The sequence below is a fragment of the Pristiophorus japonicus genome, chromosome 19, assembly GCF_044704955.1.
Source record: "Pristiophorus japonicus isolate sPriJap1 chromosome 19, sPriJap1.hap1, whole genome shotgun sequence".
Classification (NCBI taxonomy): domain Eukaryota; kingdom Metazoa; phylum Chordata; class Chondrichthyes; family Pristiophoridae; genus Pristiophorus; species Pristiophorus japonicus.
This window is the reverse complement of record NC_091995.1, coordinates 25,440,021-25,457,282: the sequence shown is the minus strand read 5'-3', so window position 1 is coordinate 25,457,282 and position 17,262 is coordinate 25,440,021. Positions and strand designations below refer to the sequence as shown.

At 43.9% G+C, this 17,262-nt stretch overlaps 1 protein-coding gene across 1 annotated transcript in view; it reads right to left on the bottom strand.

The window, feature by feature from the left end:
• Positions 1–17,262, bottom strand: part of LOC139229803 (RNA-binding protein 4B-like) — a 115,410-nt gene that overhangs the window by 58,225 nt on the left and 39,923 nt on the right. The gene's annotated exons all lie outside the window — the stretch shown is intronic.

Here is a 17,262-nt window from a genome sequence, read left to right as displayed (position 1 = left end):
TGTCTGATGTAAGGGGAGCCGATAATAAATCGTGTTACTCGGAGGGTTAGATTAACAGCACCTTTCAAATTAGAGTTCCACCCAATTTAAACAGGTGGGGGTAGAAATTTGTCATGGCAGTCTTGCAAAACGGGCGATTTCATATCGGTTATACATCTCCCTTGATACAGATGCAACGTCTGAAATCCAGAATCCTCGGGATTGAGTCCATTCTGGATTTTAGACAAGAAAATCAAGTCTGAAATCCATAATCCTCGACCGAATCAGTGCCGGGTTTTGAGCAGTGAGGTCCAAAAATCAGGCATAACCCGAAATCCGGCATGGATTCGGTCGACGATTCCAGATGTCAGACTTGATTTTCTTGTCTGAAATCCAGAACCCTCAACTGAATCCATGCCGGATTTTGGGTTTTGCCTCCAAAAAGTCAGGTTTTTGGACAATAATTCCGGACGACTCCAGTAGCTATGCGCAAAATGTCCGGTTTTCAGAGCTCCGGATTCAGGACACGTTGCACCTGTACTGAGTTTAATTAAAGTCAACACATAGAATTACACAGTATTTGCTGGAATACTTGGAGGATGTAACGAACAGAGTGGATCAAGGGGAACCAGTGGATGTGGTGTATTTGGACTTCCAGAAGGCATTTGACAAGGTGCCACATAAAAGGTTACTGCACAAGAAAGAAGTTCACGGGGTTGGGGGTAACATATTAGCATGGATAGAGGTTTGGCAAACTAACAGAAAGCAGAGAGTCGGGATAAATGGTTCATTCTCAGTTTGGCAATCAGTAACTAGTGGGGTGCCGCAGGGATCAGTGCTGGGACCCCAACTATTTACAATCTATATTAACGACTTGGATGAAGGGACTGAGTATATCGTAGCAATGTTTGCTGACGATACAAAGATGAAAGGAAAAACAATGTGTGAGGACAGAAAAAACCTGCAAAAGGACATAGACAGGCGAAGTGAGTGGGCAAAAATTTGGCAGATGGAATATAATGTTGGAAAGTGTGAGGTCATGCATTTTGGCAGAAAAAAAATCAAAGAGCAAGTTATTATTTAAATGGAGAAAAACTGCAAAGTGCTGCAGTCCAGCGGGACCTGGTGCATGAAACACAAAAGGTTAGCATGCATGTACAGCAAGTGATCAGGAAGGCCAATGGAATCTTGGCCTTTATTGCAAAGGGGATGGAGTATAAAATAGGGATGTCTTGCTACAGTTATACAGGGTATTGGTGAGGCCACACCTAGAATACTGCATACAGTTTTGGTTTCCATATTTAAGAAAGGATATACTCGCTTTGGAGGCAGTTCAGAGAAGGTTCACTGGGTTGATTCTGGAGATAAGGAAAGGTTGAGTAGGTTGGGATTCAGAAGAATGAGAGGTGATCTTATCGAAACGTGTAAGATTATGAGGGGGCTTGACAAGGTGGATGCAGAGAGGATGTTTTCACTGATAGGGGAGACTAGAACCAGGGGGCATAATCTTAGAATAAGAGGCCATCCATTTAAAACTGAGACGAGGAGGAATTTCTTCTGAGGGTCATAAATCTGTGGAATTCACTCCCTCGGAGAGCTGTGGATGCTGGGTCATTGAATAAATTTAAGACAGAAATAGACAGTTTCTTAACCGATAAAGGAATAAGGGTTTATGGGGAGCGGGCAGGAAAGTGAACCCAAATCCATGATCGGATCGGCCATGATCATATTAAATGGCGGAGCAGACTCGAGGGGCTGTATGGCCTACTCCTGCTCCTATTTCTTATTTTATGTTCTTATTTACAGCACAGAAATAGGCCATTCAGCCCAACTGATATGAGCTTCCTCCCACCATACTACATCTCATCCTATCCTTCTATTCCTTCCCTTTTAAATACATCTGTGCTATTCGCCGTGACTGCTCCATGAGTTCCACATTCTGATGACTCTGGGTAAAAAAAACAGAACTGATCATTAAATGGAGCCGCCCAATTTGTACACCAGCCAAGATCAATTTCCACCCTGTGGTAAATGTTCGCAGATTATTCTACAGCACAAAGACAATGAAAAGGAACATTGGACAGGGTGCTAAACAGGCTGACGAAACACCACTGCCAGTTTTCACCCGATGGAGAAAGTTAAAATGACCCGCTTGAGTGTTTGTAATGAAAACATTACAGATTTTTTAAGTCGATGTATCAATATTACACCAAATATTGCAGTAATATGTACAAATATTGCAGTAATATTAAGCTCGATTGTTGATCCCCCAGCAAGGAATTGAAAGCAGAGTGCAAGTTATTGTTTCTTTCTGTATGTTTCTAGGCAATGGGAGAGAGGAGAGAGACGGCATTCTGCACTCAGCTCAGATCCTGGGAATACGAGCTGCGATATTCATTGCCGCTGTCATTACCACTATCACTGGGGTTTACGTCTGGGAGCGAAGAACAGTTAAAGGAAACTGAGTGATGGTTTACAGCTTTGTACAGCAACAATTTAATCTTTCAGAGGGAACTCTAGACATGGCAACAGAAGGGAAAATTATTGTCACCTCAGAGGGTCAAGGTACAAAGACACTAGCACTAGGAGTAATACAGCCACACATCCAAATTCATTCTTTGTACTTCAGCTGTCCATGACCTCCGAGCTGGGAGACCACTTTACCCTCATTCCCATGTCTTATATCAAAAAACGATGGAGCATTATAGAAGGTGGAGAGCGCAAGAAATCATGAACAAGTTGTTCAGCCAACCCAGTCTGCTCCCTCCAGAGACCTGGTACAATCTGCCCTTTCATGGTATATACCCGACCCATTCCAATTCCTTTGGGAAGGTCCTATAGTTGGTCCCTGCTTATCAAAATGTCGTCTTTTTTCTCATGTTTAAACCATCTGGACAGGAACCTGTATCAAGGTGCATTCTTGGTGTATAATCTGATAAGTTGTAGTTATAATTCCAGTCAGTGAGATATCTTTGAACTGTGCCGAGTGCCGAGACAAATGAGCTTGCTTTCTGTTTGGCCAAGTAATGAAAGATTATCGCTGCTTGCTTAGTACAATTTCTTACTGTTGTGTGCAATAAATGTATTCCAGTCTTCTTGGCGATCTAGTACCTCAGCAAGAAGACATTTACACTTTCACGGTGAAAGCTTTACTACTCGGAGCATGGTCTTTAAAGAAAGACCTGCATTTATATAGTGTCTTTCACGATCTCAGGATGTCCCAAAGCGCTTCACAGCCAATGAGGTACTTTTGAAGTGTTATAACGTGCAGCAAGGTTCCAAAGACAGCCTTGCGGTGATGAATCAGATAATCTGCTTTTAAGTGATTTTGGTTGAGGGGTAAATATTGGTCAGGACACCAGGGAGAATGCTCCTGCTCTTCTTCAAAATAGTGTCATGGGATCCTTTACGCTCACTTTGAGATGGCAGATTGGGCTTTGGTTTAACATTTGTTCCAAAACATGTCACCTCCTAGATTTTGTTCTCCAGTCTCTGGAGTGGGAATTGAACCTTCAACCTTCTGACCCAGAGGCAACCAATTAAGCCACGCCCAAGACTGGCTTTTGCCTTTAAAAATCTGGATATTTATATCGGTATTAGACGAGCAAATCAAATGTTCATCTGTTGGAGTCACACTTACAAAGTGTAACCTTCAACTAATGTTTAAGCTTAGTTTTTAAAACTTACAAGTCAGTTGGCAGTTAACTAAGTAGGTCAGCTGTTAAGTGCACATTGTGTGGTTGGGGGCTGACTAATCAGTTGAGATTGGTTTGTGTCTGAAAGGTGTAGAAAGGGGGATACGTGCAATAGCCCAGCAGTGAGCTGGGAACAGAGCGAGGCATTCTAAAAACGGAAATTTGATAAGAGTGGCAATTCAGTGTAGAAAGGGAGGGAGGTGCTCAGTAAATGAATCGAGGAACAAGAGCCAAGTTTAATACAGGGTGTCAAACTCCATTTATATGGCAGGCCTGACCCGACGTCCTGGAACGTTGCGTGGGCTACACTGGGGCAGAAATCATTGTGCATTTTGCCCATTGATTGGACGCAAGACGGGCACAATGTGTACTAATTTCTGGCCACGAGATCCGGCACCTATTCTGCGCCGGCAGCATGTCCACTGCCATATTGGTCCTCAGTTTTAAGTCGCCCCTGACGGTTGCCAAAGATCAGCGGTGGATCAACTTCAATAGGAACATAGGAACAGGAGGAGGCCATTCAGCCCCGAGAGCCTGTTCTGCCATTCAATGAGATCATGGCTGATCTGCATCCTAACTCCATCCACCCGCCCTGGCTCCATGTCCCTTACTACGCTTGGATAGTGAAGATTGATTGATCTCACATTTAAAATTATTGGCCTGGAATTTGCGATGACGGCGTAACTATGGATTACGCCTCCGGCATCCGAACAGATCACGAACATATCTGATGGGATGAATTTGCTGGCAAATACTGCGTAGTACAGGGCAGGGTAGTGTCCCACAGATCCCAGGGGCGCACCACGTGCAGGAACATACCTGGGATCATGTGAGCCGGTGCTCCAATCAGCAAACAGGAGAGGTCTATCATTATTTAGAACATAGATGCTTATGCACATTAAATCCCAGAAAGCTTGAGTAATGAGGGTTTGTTTTTTTCCACTTTCCCCCACGAATTTCTTTTAAACTTCTGCTCCATATAGATGCAAAAAAAATAATGCAGCAACTGCTTCCTCCGATCTTTTCATGGACAATAAATACTTTTGATGGACAAAATCTTAAAATGCTTCCATTTCCAGTCTCCCATAGCTTTTAAAATTACTTGGATGTGTCAGGAGGAATCCCCTTACACGTGCAAACATGCTCCTGTGCCTGTTTGCAGCAGCCGTAGAATTTTCAGGTATAATTGTTGGGGAATTGGTGGGAAATTACCCCAATTCTGCGTCAGCAATTAGGATTTCCCCGTTGGTACGGATCATTTGTCAAGTCGGAACAGTACTCCAGATGTGGTCTAACCAGGGCTTGGTATACCTGTAGCAAAACATACTGCGTTTATATTCTAGCCGTCTAGTTATAACTGTAATATTACATTAGCCTTTTTGATTATTTTTGTACCCTACTACTACATTTCTCCTCTGTCCCTAGCTTTTCACCATATAAAAATACTTGAATCTATCCATTTTTGGTCCAAAATGAATGGCCTCACACTTACCTGCGTTAAAATCCATCGGTCACAGTTTTGCCCACTCAAACTACTAATTTTAAAAAATAATTTTATGCTGCCTTCTTCGTTACTTACTATACCACCAATCCTTTTGTCATCGGCAAACTTGTATATGTGGCTCTCAATTTAGATAATTTTGTTATCTAAATCATTAATAAATACAGTGAATGGTTGAAGGCGCAGCACAAATCCTTGTCGGACACCACCAGTCACTTCCTTCCAATTCAAGTACATACCCATTATCCCTAACCTCTCTTTTACCGTCTTACAAGTCTCCTGAGCAGGTCAATAATTTACTTCAATTCCATGAGGTGTAATTTTTGCTATTAGTCTCTTACATATCACCTGCAGTCCTGCTAGGGTGTCCAGGAGGGTGTATTGCACACCTGATGTCGGGATAAAGGATATCTCGAACTACTAGAAAGTAATTAGGAAAGGGAGTGCGAAGAACCAGTTGCCCTGATCCATGTCGGAAACGACAACATGGAAACATCAGCGAAGAGGTCGCTAAGGGAGTATCAGGAGCGAGGAGTTCAATTAAAAAGCTGGACCTCAAGAGTGATGATCACCAGAGGCCAAACGAGTGGTATGAGGAATTGTAGTACCAATACTGGAACAGGAAAGAGCAGGGATGGGCTGTACCAGAGGCCAACTTTCTTGTGGAAAGGATAGACAGGATTGTAGAATGGACTTTAATGGCATGGCATCTAGGCATCTCTGGCTCTTATTGCAGATGTACGAAGCTTACATTTTCTTCTCTGCTTCCTCACTGGTGTACCCCATGGACAAATCCCAAGTATTGTGGAGCCTCACATCCTGCTCTGTATGGCTGTTAGACCTGCTTCATGCAGTCATAATCATTACTGGTAGAATCCCCCTAGTCATGCCCTCAAAAAGTGACATCAGGACACAGGAAGTCATGAACGGAAGAAGCGCTCCTCTGTTGGAAGTTACCATCGGGGCAGAAATCGGCTCCTGCCCCTTCGCTCGCACTACACCAGACTTCTTCCCCACAGAGCAGTGAAACTTTTAGTTTGTTCCCTCTAGCTATAGCTCCTGACCACCCGCCCCATCCATCCTCACTTGGCTAATGATCATTAATCCACAAGGTCTCTCTACCCCTCCATTCTGAGTTTCACATCCCTCACACAACCCCATCTCACCTCTGGTATTTGTACCAATCAAAGCTCAGTGCTTCATGTGGACTTTTATTCTGTATGGTCTTATTTCAATATCCACTCACTTCTGTGCCAACTTCTCCTGTTTATAGTTCTGTCCTACCTACATTTGTGACCTCTCCAAACTTGCAACGTTAACACATTTGTCCAGAGCTGCAGTCTGAAGGCCTTGGCCAATGTGCCTGAAATATCTTACTTTGCTTGAGCAACTGTGGTTTTCTCCAATCTTGGTGGTGTAAAACTTGTCTGTAAATATTGGCATTTCCAATATTCAGTACAAATGCATTGAAGGCTATTGGATCAAACTTGGTCCTTTTTCCTGATATATGGACAAGGGAACAGAACAGTACACTGTTACACGGCGGGAGGTGCCATCTTTCGGATGTAAAAGATCCTAAGACATTATTTCAAGAGCAGGGGAGCTCCTCCTAGTGTTCTGGGTAATATTTATCCCTCACCCAACATTACTAAAAGAAATTATCTGCTGCGTTTCCTACATAACAGTGACTATATTTCAAAAGTACTTTGGCTGTAAAGTGCTTTGTGGTGTCGAGAAGTCAGGGAAGGTGCTATATAAATACAAGTTCCTTGTTTTCTTTTAAGATGAACTGTCTTACAAGTAAAATCCAGAGTAATTTGATAGTTAGCTCCAATGTAATCACTATATGATTACAGTACAACCCAACTGAATGAGTTAACCCCTTCTTGCCTATGCCAAAGATGTAGTCAAATATTAGTGTATGAATTGGCACTACTTTATTCAATCATCTCAGTTAATGAAATTAGTGCCATTATACGGTTAAACAGGGAGATGATAACAGCCACTTCGGTAGAGGTTAGTGAGCACCGAGTATAGTTACTGGCAAAGAAAATTTAAGGGTATCGTAGTATCTCAGTATTGGCTTGGTTCGTTCGATTAGTAGAGCAAAGATTAATGTGCATGCCATATTTCAAGATTTTTAAAAAACTTATTTTGACAGGGTGTGGAGGGAGGGGGGGGGGAAAAAAAGAGTTACTCTTGACAGTGTTTCTTTAAGCAAAGACCATTTTTAGAACTTCAAAAGAAAAGCACCTTGATGAAAGGTGGTTCAATTGCTAAGTGGAAGTGGCTTTTCCCAAGAGACTAAATAATAAGCCATGTGTTAGTTTATCTAGGTAATCAAAAAACAGCTTATACCCACTGCATTGGGAAGCCCTTTAATCTCAGTCTGCCGAGGTACAGGGGAGCTAAAAAGAAAGACAGGCTTTTTGACATAGGAAGGTTGCAAGGGCAGTCCAATCTTATTCAAGGGAAAACTGAGGGCTTTTACTGACTGAGGCAAAGAAGTTAGAAATGCTGGAGGCTAGTTAGCAACTAAGTTGCTCAAGTCAACAAAGACAAGCCACTGATGTCGTCCTGCATCAAAAATAAAATTTACGGATTGAAATAAGAAAGTCTGTTCATAAAGGCTGTTCTGTACGCTTAACTTTCTATGAAATAAAGCAGCTTAAAAATTCACATATGGCCTCATCTTACCAAGTGTTTGGCGATATCATCCGAAAAGAGAGTCAGTTTCCACATGTACGCTGACGACACCCAGCTCTACCTCTCCACCACTTCTCTCGACCCCTGCTTGGTATCTAAATTGTCAGATTGCTTGCCTGAAATCCAGTACTGGATGAGCAAAAATGTCCTCCAATTAAATATTGGGAAGACTGAAGCCATTGTCTTTGGTCCCCGCCACTGACTCCATCCTTCTCCCGAGCATCAATCTGAGGGTAAACAAGACTGTTCACAACCGAGGTGTCAAATTTGACCCTGAAATGAGTTTCCAGCCACATATCCGCAGCATAACTAAAACCACCTTTTTCCACCTCTGCAATATTGTCCGCCTCCGCTCCTGCCTCAGCTCGTCTGCTGCTTAAACCCTCATTCATGCCTTTGTTACCTCTAGACTTGACTACTCAAACTCATTCCTGGCTGGCCTCCCACATTCTACACTACGTAAACTTGAGGTCATCCAAAATTCAGCCCGTGTCCTAACTCGCACCAAGTCACGATCACCCATCGCCCCTGTGCTTTCTGACCGGCATTGGCTCCCGGTTAAACAACGCCTCAATTTCAAAATTCTCATCCTTGTTTACAAATCACTCCATGGCCTTACCCCTTCCTAGCTCTGTAATCTTTTTCAGCCTCACAACCCCACAAGATGTCTGCGCTCCTCAAAGTCTGCCCTCTGAACATCACTCATGATAACTGCTTAATCATCGGTGGCCGTGCCTTCAGCTGTTTGGGCCTTAAAGCTCTGGAATTCCCTCCCTAAACTTTCCGGCCTCTATACCTCTCTTTCCTCCTTTAAGACACTCCTTAAAACCTACATCTTCGAGCGTGCTCCGCCATTCAATGAGATCATGGCTGATCTATCTCAACTCCAATTTCCTGCACTATCCCTATATCCCTTAATATCCAAAAATCTATCGATCTCTGTCTTGAATATACTCAACAACTGAGCCATCACAGTCCTCTGGAGTAGAGAGTTCCAAAGATTCACCACCCTCGAGTGAAGAAATTGCTCCTCATCTCAGACCGGGTGTGGGTGGGGGTGGTGGGGAAGAGAATAGACAAAAAAGAAAAGTGCACAAGATGAAGGGAAGCGTGGATGGTAGAATAGAATGGAAACAGGAGTTGAGTAATGCGGACAGATCCCAGATGTGCTTTAGCTGTGGGAGAATGGAACACTGGAGTAAAGAGTACAAGTTGCTAAGAAAGAAAAAACCAGCACATGGGGGTCCCGGCTAGGTCAAAACCGCAGGTAGTAGAGGTGGAGAAGGAGAGGGTAGAAGACCTGTTGGAACTTCTAGTGGCCACATTAATGCAGGTTATGGGCAAGGATCAGGGAAAAGTGGACGCTGTCGTATGCTGTGAAAAGCCCAGCACGCCCCCACTTCCCCCATGACGAAGACGCGCCCAGCCCGAATACCTGTGCCCGCTCACCTACGATGAGTGGGGCAGGCCTTGTGTAAAAATCAAGGTAGAGACCACTTGGGCAAAGTATCTAGTGGACACCGGAGCTTCCAGTACGGTGGTTCACTCACCAAACCCGACCACTTCTCCATGGTCGAGCAGGATCCCGTTTACGTTAGTGGGTTTTACAAGGAACGAGCAGGCTGGGACAGTATCAAAACCTTTGTACATAGGGTTAGGACCTGTTGTAGGCATTAGGCACCCTAGGACAACAGCACCTGTAGGATAAGGTTAGAACTACACCTGTAGTATAAGGTTAGAACTATATATGTAACTTGTACCATAAAATGGCTACCAGTGAAGCCTCAAGGGATTTCTGTTAGCTGAATTAGACCGCATTCCTGGTAACTGATAATTGTTGTTTCCCCACACACAGGACTAACAAGCTAATCAGCCAAGCCTCAGGACTAAATGTTCTGGTGGAAGTAAGGACAGTACGACTCTGTAACAGGATTAAGATAAGGAGGCTACCAAAGACAGCACCCAAGGACAGTGAGATAAGGGGGCCTGGAACATGTTACATGAGTCGTTCCTAGCAACACACGTGCCACTTTATGTTTAGAAACAAACTCTATCTATTGGTCTAATTGAATTTATAATCTATATGATTGGATAGTATCCAGCCGAAATGGTGCTGATGTAACTGTAGTAAACTGTTGTAAAACATATAAAAATCCATGAAACCCTTTGTTCGGTGGAGAGTAGAATGCCTGGAGTTAACCAGAGGCTCTCTCCCCACCGGTGTAATAAAGGCCGCATTGGCGTTGGAACCGACTGTGTGTTGAGTGATTCTTCTGATAAAACACTAACACTAACAGGACCCCTTGGCGCTAAGTGGGAATGCATACTGATGCAATGGGATCAGCCCGCTGTGGGGGTCCTCGGAGCTGATTTTATGCTGGCCCACTAAGTGATGGTGGATATGAGGAACCACTGTCGATGGGGGGGGCAGTTAGTTCGGATAAGCATGAGGAAGTTTTACTTATCCCCAAGGCGGAAAAGGTGAAAAGTAGCAACTGTACTATGAAACCGAAGTGAAGCTGGAACAATTGGTCCGTAGCACCCCAGAAAAGTATCGGGTGACTCACCGACATGACTGTGGTAGGGTAACAGGGTAGAGGTAAAGGTACACGGGGATCCAATGTCACGACCTCAAATCATATAGTTTCCCCCGGGAGGCAGAGAAGGACTTGGAAAAAGCATTGAACTCCCTGGTGGAACAAGGGGTACTGAGACCGATAGCGACCCACGTGAATTCATCCCTATGGTCAGTTAAGAAGCCCGATCAGTGATTAAGAGCCACGGTAGATTATTGGGTTCTTAATAAAGGTATTCCAGCACGCACGCCCAAAGTAACAGCAGTAGCTGATCTAATAGGGAATATCCCTGCAGAGGCAAGAACATTCACTGTCCTGGACATAGCTAACAGGTTCTGGTCTATCCCAATAGGATGGGAGGATCAGTATAAATTTGCCTTTCCATTCAAGGGGCAACAGTATACATGGATGTGCCTCCCACAAGAGTTTCATAACAGTCCCTCGATTTTTCATCAGTGTATGGCTGATGTTTAAAACATTTTAGTCAGCCTAGCCAGTTGATCCAGTACATGTACCTCCTATTATTATTCTCAGAAAGTGCAGAGGACCACGGGCCACTATTGGACGAGCTAAAGTTGTTGGGGAAGGCAGGGTTTAAGGCAAACCCCAAATTGGACAGGAGGAGGTGAAATTCTTAGGAGTGACGATTAAGGCAGGGGAAAGTGCTATAGACGAGGCTAAGAGGAAGGCAGTACAGGAACTACCTGCTCCAAAGAGTGCAACTGGGGTAAGATCTTTTCTCGGTATGACTGGCTATTGCAGGGATTTTATTAAAGGCTATGCAGCCACGGCAATCCCTTTGCTTAGATTCCTTAGGAAAGGAGTAGGATGCGAATGGGATGAGAGTTGTAAGGAGGCATTTACCCACCTAAAGATTTATAAACTCCACCCGCACTGGGAGCATTAAATGGGAATGAGGACTTTTCTCTGGAGATAGCAGCTACTGGGGATAGTTTGAGTGCAGTGTTGCTCCAAGAGCGACATGACAGGTTGAGGCCAGTGGCTTTTGCCTCCTGAGTCCTGACAGATATAGAGAGGGGGTTACTCAAACTGCGGAAGACACCTTTTGGCGAGCCATTGGGCCGTAAAACGTTTCCAATTATTTATGGGGTCATCTTTAATAACTTTACTGACCTATCACACAGTGACACAGATGTTATTGGACGGGAGGATAAAAGAGGGGACACTGAGTAGCAATCGCATTGCCGGCTGGACATTGCTACTCTCCCAGATGAATCTGATTGCCGGAACCTAAGCTGGCCCTGAATATGATTTATCCAGGGACGGATCATGTGTGCATGGTAGAAAGGGTATGGGATGTAGATGTGGGTATCCGGGCCGGTGAACATCCGACAGGGAGATTATATATAAATATAAATATATTAATTAATGGGTCCAGCTCGGTAACAGACGGAGAGCGTAGGACAGGGTATGGAATTTATGACCCAGGTGCTGGAATAGAGAAAGCCATCAAACTTCCCAGCACACAGCAGGCCGAGCTGGCAGCTGTAGCTTATGTGGTCATGCACCCAAAGGAATTCCCAACCCCCTGCACAATATGCTCAGACTCCATGTTCACGTGCAATTCTTGCACTGAAAATCTGGCAATATGGGCTCGACGACGTTCAAGTCTACCGACGGGAAACCGTTGGTAATGGCCCCGCTGCTAAAAACAATTCTGAGCATTATGGGTAATAAAGGGGAGTATTACATTCAGAAAGTAAAGGCGCACTCCAAAACCGAGCCTAAACGGAAAGGTAACCAGAAGGCCAACGAGTTGGCAAAAAAGGGGGACAGAGGGAATACTTTAGGACCCGTACCAATCTGGACAGATCGCAGCAATAAGAGATATGGAGGGCCCAGTGGAGGTGAAGTTGCCCCAGACCTGACACAGGTTCAAGCACAAGATGCGATTTTAAAAACCGGTGATTAAGAAAAGGGTAGAAGAGGAACCAATTGAGGGTCCTTTTGGAGCATCAGATATAGTGGTCAAAGAGGGGATGCTGTTTAAAGGGGAAAGGTGTATCGTGCCCACAGTACCGGGAGGAATTTATGCAGCTAGTTCACAAGGGTGTCCGGAGCTGAATATCCAGAGCCGGAAACAACCTGGAAGGAAGTGGAAGAGGTGGGTTGGTTGCCTCATATCAGGGAAGAAGTGAAGGAATATTGCAGTAATTGTCTAGTGTGCGCTACGAATAATCCAAACCCCTACCGTAGAAACGCACCGTTAGGACCATGGCATTCTATACAAATAGACTTCATTGAGCCCCTGCCCACCATAAAAGTAGACAATGTATTGTTTGGTGTTGGTGGACATTTTCTCCAAATGTGTTGAGGCCTTCCCTTGTCGAACAGCCACTGCATTAAACACAGCCAAGATCCTGGTCAGGGACATGTTCTCCCGATGGGGACTGCCCCAGATAGTGGAATCAGATCAGGTGAGCCATTTCACAGGACAAGTCATGCAGACCACCCTGAAACTTTTAGGGATACAGGGGAAGTGGCATGTGGCCCACAACCTCGAATTATCGGGTATAGTGGAAAGGTTGAACTGGACCTTAAAGGGAAGGCTTAGAAAGGATTCAAAATGCCTCTCCAAAAACACAGGGCACTCTCCGTATGAGCTGATGACCAGTAGGGCGATGCGGACCCCGACTCATGTTGGTACCGGTCCTGACCAAAGCTCAAATGAGGGAGGTCAACCAGGACAGGTTCGTAAAAGACTTGTATGAGACCTTGAGGAAAGTGCAATAGTAAGCCGCAAATAACATGGGAAACCAGCACCAGAAGAATAGAATGTTGTTAGAACCACGGACAGTGCAGGAGTGGAAGGTAGGGGACCAGGTCATGGAGAGAGATTATGCCAGGGTAGGGGCATTCAAACCACTGTATAGTATTCTGGACAAGGCAAGCCCTATGGTTTATGCAGTGCAGCTGCCAAAATGGACAAAATGGTCTCATATTAATCAGTGATCCCAGGGAGAGGAGCACAAAACGAACCAGAGCCCAGGGAATGATCATGTGTTTGACCAATGTAAGTTTTCCTCGCATATTGTGGGATGAAGAAGAAAACCCAGAGAGCGGAGCGGTAAGAAGGAGCAGTCAGACACCCCGACCTCAGGTGCATTGGACGCCTCCTCGCACAACGACCCCCAAGAAGCCCCAACCTGGTAGAAAGGAAAAGGGGACGTGGTGATTGCAGCAATCACAGCATGTACATGTATATAACCTGTGGAGGGAAGACCTCACACAGAGTGGTGCTAGTTCTCTTTTCTTTTATTTGCAAAGGCGAAACAAACGGAGGATGCAGGATGGAATGCGCTCTGTGGCTGAGCCTGTTGGTGATCCTGATCACATCAGGACTGATGGAGAGAGGCGACATGGAAATGTCATTTACTTATGGGTGTATGGGAGGAGCCAGGCCCAACGTAATATCACATTTTGGGTATGATATCCTGCCATTACCTGAGCAGCTGACAAAACTAGCAAAGGACGTGGAGTTCTCCCAAAAACATTACGACATTCTCCAGCAGAAAAACATGAGATCAGATCAGGGGAATGACCATCCCACCTTGGTGGAACATTGGACTTAATATTGAAATTCCTCCCTGGATTCGAATTGCCTTACATGTATTGATAATTGTGCAATTAAGTATCGTGTTGTAGCTGTTCGGGTTGTCGTGCAAAACAAAACGAAGGGTAAAATGGGAAAAGGAGGAAAGAACGTATAAAGAGGAGTTGAGGATTATAAAATCAAATGTATAGACTGTGTAAAAGGAATGAGAGATTTGACTGGGACCGACAATGCAATCACCACGGCAGAAGAACGGACAAGAATAATATCTCCAATGTAAGAGATATTAAAGGGGGGGGGGGGGGAGATGTAGGATCCGTTCCTCTCTTTCCCCTCCCCCCTCCCCACCCCAAAATGGTAAAAATTGGATAATTGAATATAAAATCTCAGAACTGCAGCACAGCTTGCAAAAAGAGCTGGGCAGGAAAGGGTTAATTCTTACATTCAGATATCATGAAAGACTATGATACAGCAGGATATCTGCCATCGACCTAAATCACGAGACAATGTGAGCAGAAGAGAGACATTCACACCTTCAATGGTTTCCTGTCGGAAAAGATTGTTCAGTCACCCAAGAATTCACTTTTAGAGTCGAAGCAATACTTCCTCAATTTTGAGGGACTGCCTATGTCTGAAAAGATACAGGAACATTCATATATTCATTTACCTTAAGGGGTTACATTTTTAAAAACGTACCACGGACTGTGGTTCCAGAAAAGTTGGCATCAGGGTAAACCTAGACAATGGACCGGACCCTGAGCCATTTGGATATGAATGCTACTAGAAACCAACAATTAAGTCACCTTGGGAAGATTCCTTTGTAAAGGACTTCACTATACAGGCAGGCGACGGCCAAGGTAATCATGGACAATGACTCTAGATGAGGAACAATTAGCCATCAAGAGTTCACATTAGATGCGGCCATCATCTTAAATCTGTTCCAAGATTGCAAGTTAGTTTTTGGTATGAAGACAACCCATTTTCAAAGGCAAAGAACTCAGCAGTACAGAAACAGCAGCAGAAGCCAGCCAGTCTTCAGGACACAAGCTGCAACCAAGGAAATGGCCTGCAGTCAACCTCAGGAATTGCCGATTGTATGTTTTGTTCCATCCAAATCATAGAAGAGTTCTGCGTTTGGGTCTGAGTAACTTTATATGTAACAGTCAAATCGTAAACGAGTTTAACTTTGTCAAGTTGTACCAATGCAAATGACTTTTTTGAAGGGGTTTGTATTCTGGGTTTATTAGTCCCACATAGATCAGACGATTTAACGATTTATACGAGGGAGGTCGTTGTGTGTATGTTCAATAAAACAAATTAATCTTGGTTGAGCCAAAAACACTGCCATGTGCAATTTTGTTCTTATAAATCCTGACGTCAAAGTACCGTCTAACAGGGGACTAGGCACTTAGTAATCCTTACAAATGCTCAGAAACATGAGCGATTAAATACAGTGGGAACATACTTCACAAATTACTTGCAAGGGTTAAACATTTAACCAGTTTTAATCCTTCTTCTGCAAAACTGTTTTGAGTACTCATTACATCTTGTCCAACTTCTGTACTTTCAAGAAGTTCATATCACTCTTTGGAAATTATATAGATAGCTCCTTCCCTCTTTAGCTCTCCTGTTCGCTTCCTTTCTTTAACTTCTCTCTTCCTTTTTGCCTTCTGCCTCAGTTTCTACAATTTTGGGATGGTGAATAGCACAGGTTTGATATCGAAAATCCCACTTACAAAAATAAATGTTTTTGAACCAAATCTGAGCATAAGGATTATTTAGCATATGAATCCCTTCAAAAATGCCAATGAATTGGATAGGCATGTGTCAAATTATGATAGCCACATTTGAAAACTTGTCAAAAAACAAATCTTGGTCAGTTCGTATTGTTTAATATTTCATAGCAATTAGCAACAGCCATACGCCACCATGCTGACAGTAAGATCCTCTTAACAGATTCTGTTTACCTCAGAACTGTGTTCCCAAACAAGTTGACAAACCTCTGAGAAAAAAAGTGCTTTGATCTCACTCCCTAAACGGCCTGGCTCTAATTTTAAAATTATGCTTCTTGTTCTGGATTCCCCCACCAGATGAAATAGTTTTGCTCCACCTCCTTATCAAATCCCTTTAGAAGGAGACAGAGCGAACAGGTAAATTAGTAGAATGCAGTAGAAACAGCATATTTAGTCAATACAAATGTTGATTCTCTTCAAAATTGTCAGAAACAACAAAGAAGCTTCTCCTGTGCTAATCCACAACAGAAAATTGACTCTTGAAACATGGTTGCTTACTTCTCATGAGAATGTTCAGTCTTCTGGCTAGCTTCATCACTGCTGGCTTCAGATTGACTTCTGCCTTGTTGCAACAGACAAGATATAGCTCCCAATTTCTAAGGATAGAGAGATTTACAAATAGACATTTCCCCGTATCAAATACAACCCTCCAACTGTTGTTTCCCTTTTACAGGTATGTTCATTTCCAGTTCCCTCATTACCCATCAAGAGTCAGTGGGGCAAAGAATTGTTGTAGGCATTAGGCAGCCTAGGGCAACGGCACCTGTAGTATAAGGTTAGAACTATATGTAACTTGAATCATAAAATGGCTGCCAGTGAAGCCTCAAGAGATTTCTTTTAGCTGAATTAGACCGCATTCCTGGAAACTGATAATTGTTGTTTCCCACACACAGGACTAACAAGCTAATCAGCCAAGTCTCAGGACTAAATGTAAGATAAGGGGGGCCTGGATTCATGTTACATGAGTCTCGGTCCTAGCAACACACCCCTTAGCAACACATGAGCCACTTTATGTTTAGAAACTAACTCTATCTATTGGTCGAATTGAATTTATAATCTATATGATGTAACTGTAGCAAACTGTTGTAAAACATATAAAGATCCATGAAACCCTTTGTTCTGCGGAGTGAAGTGCCTGGATCCAGTCCTGAGGCTTCCTCCCCGCTGGCGTTAATAAAGGCCGCATTGGCGTTGGAACCGACTGAGTGTTGAGTGATTCTTCTGATAAAACACTAACACTAACAGTCTAGGCCTCCCCGCCCTCACCACCCGCCTCCCCGACAGACAGCTTAACTATCTCATAGAGTGTGACAAGTGCATAGAACACAATATCTAAGGAGAGAGTAGAGGCAGATGGTGTCAGAAAACTCAAGGAGCTGTGCTTTTTTTGGTGAAGGAAACGATTGAGAAATACAATATAACACAGCATGGAATCATA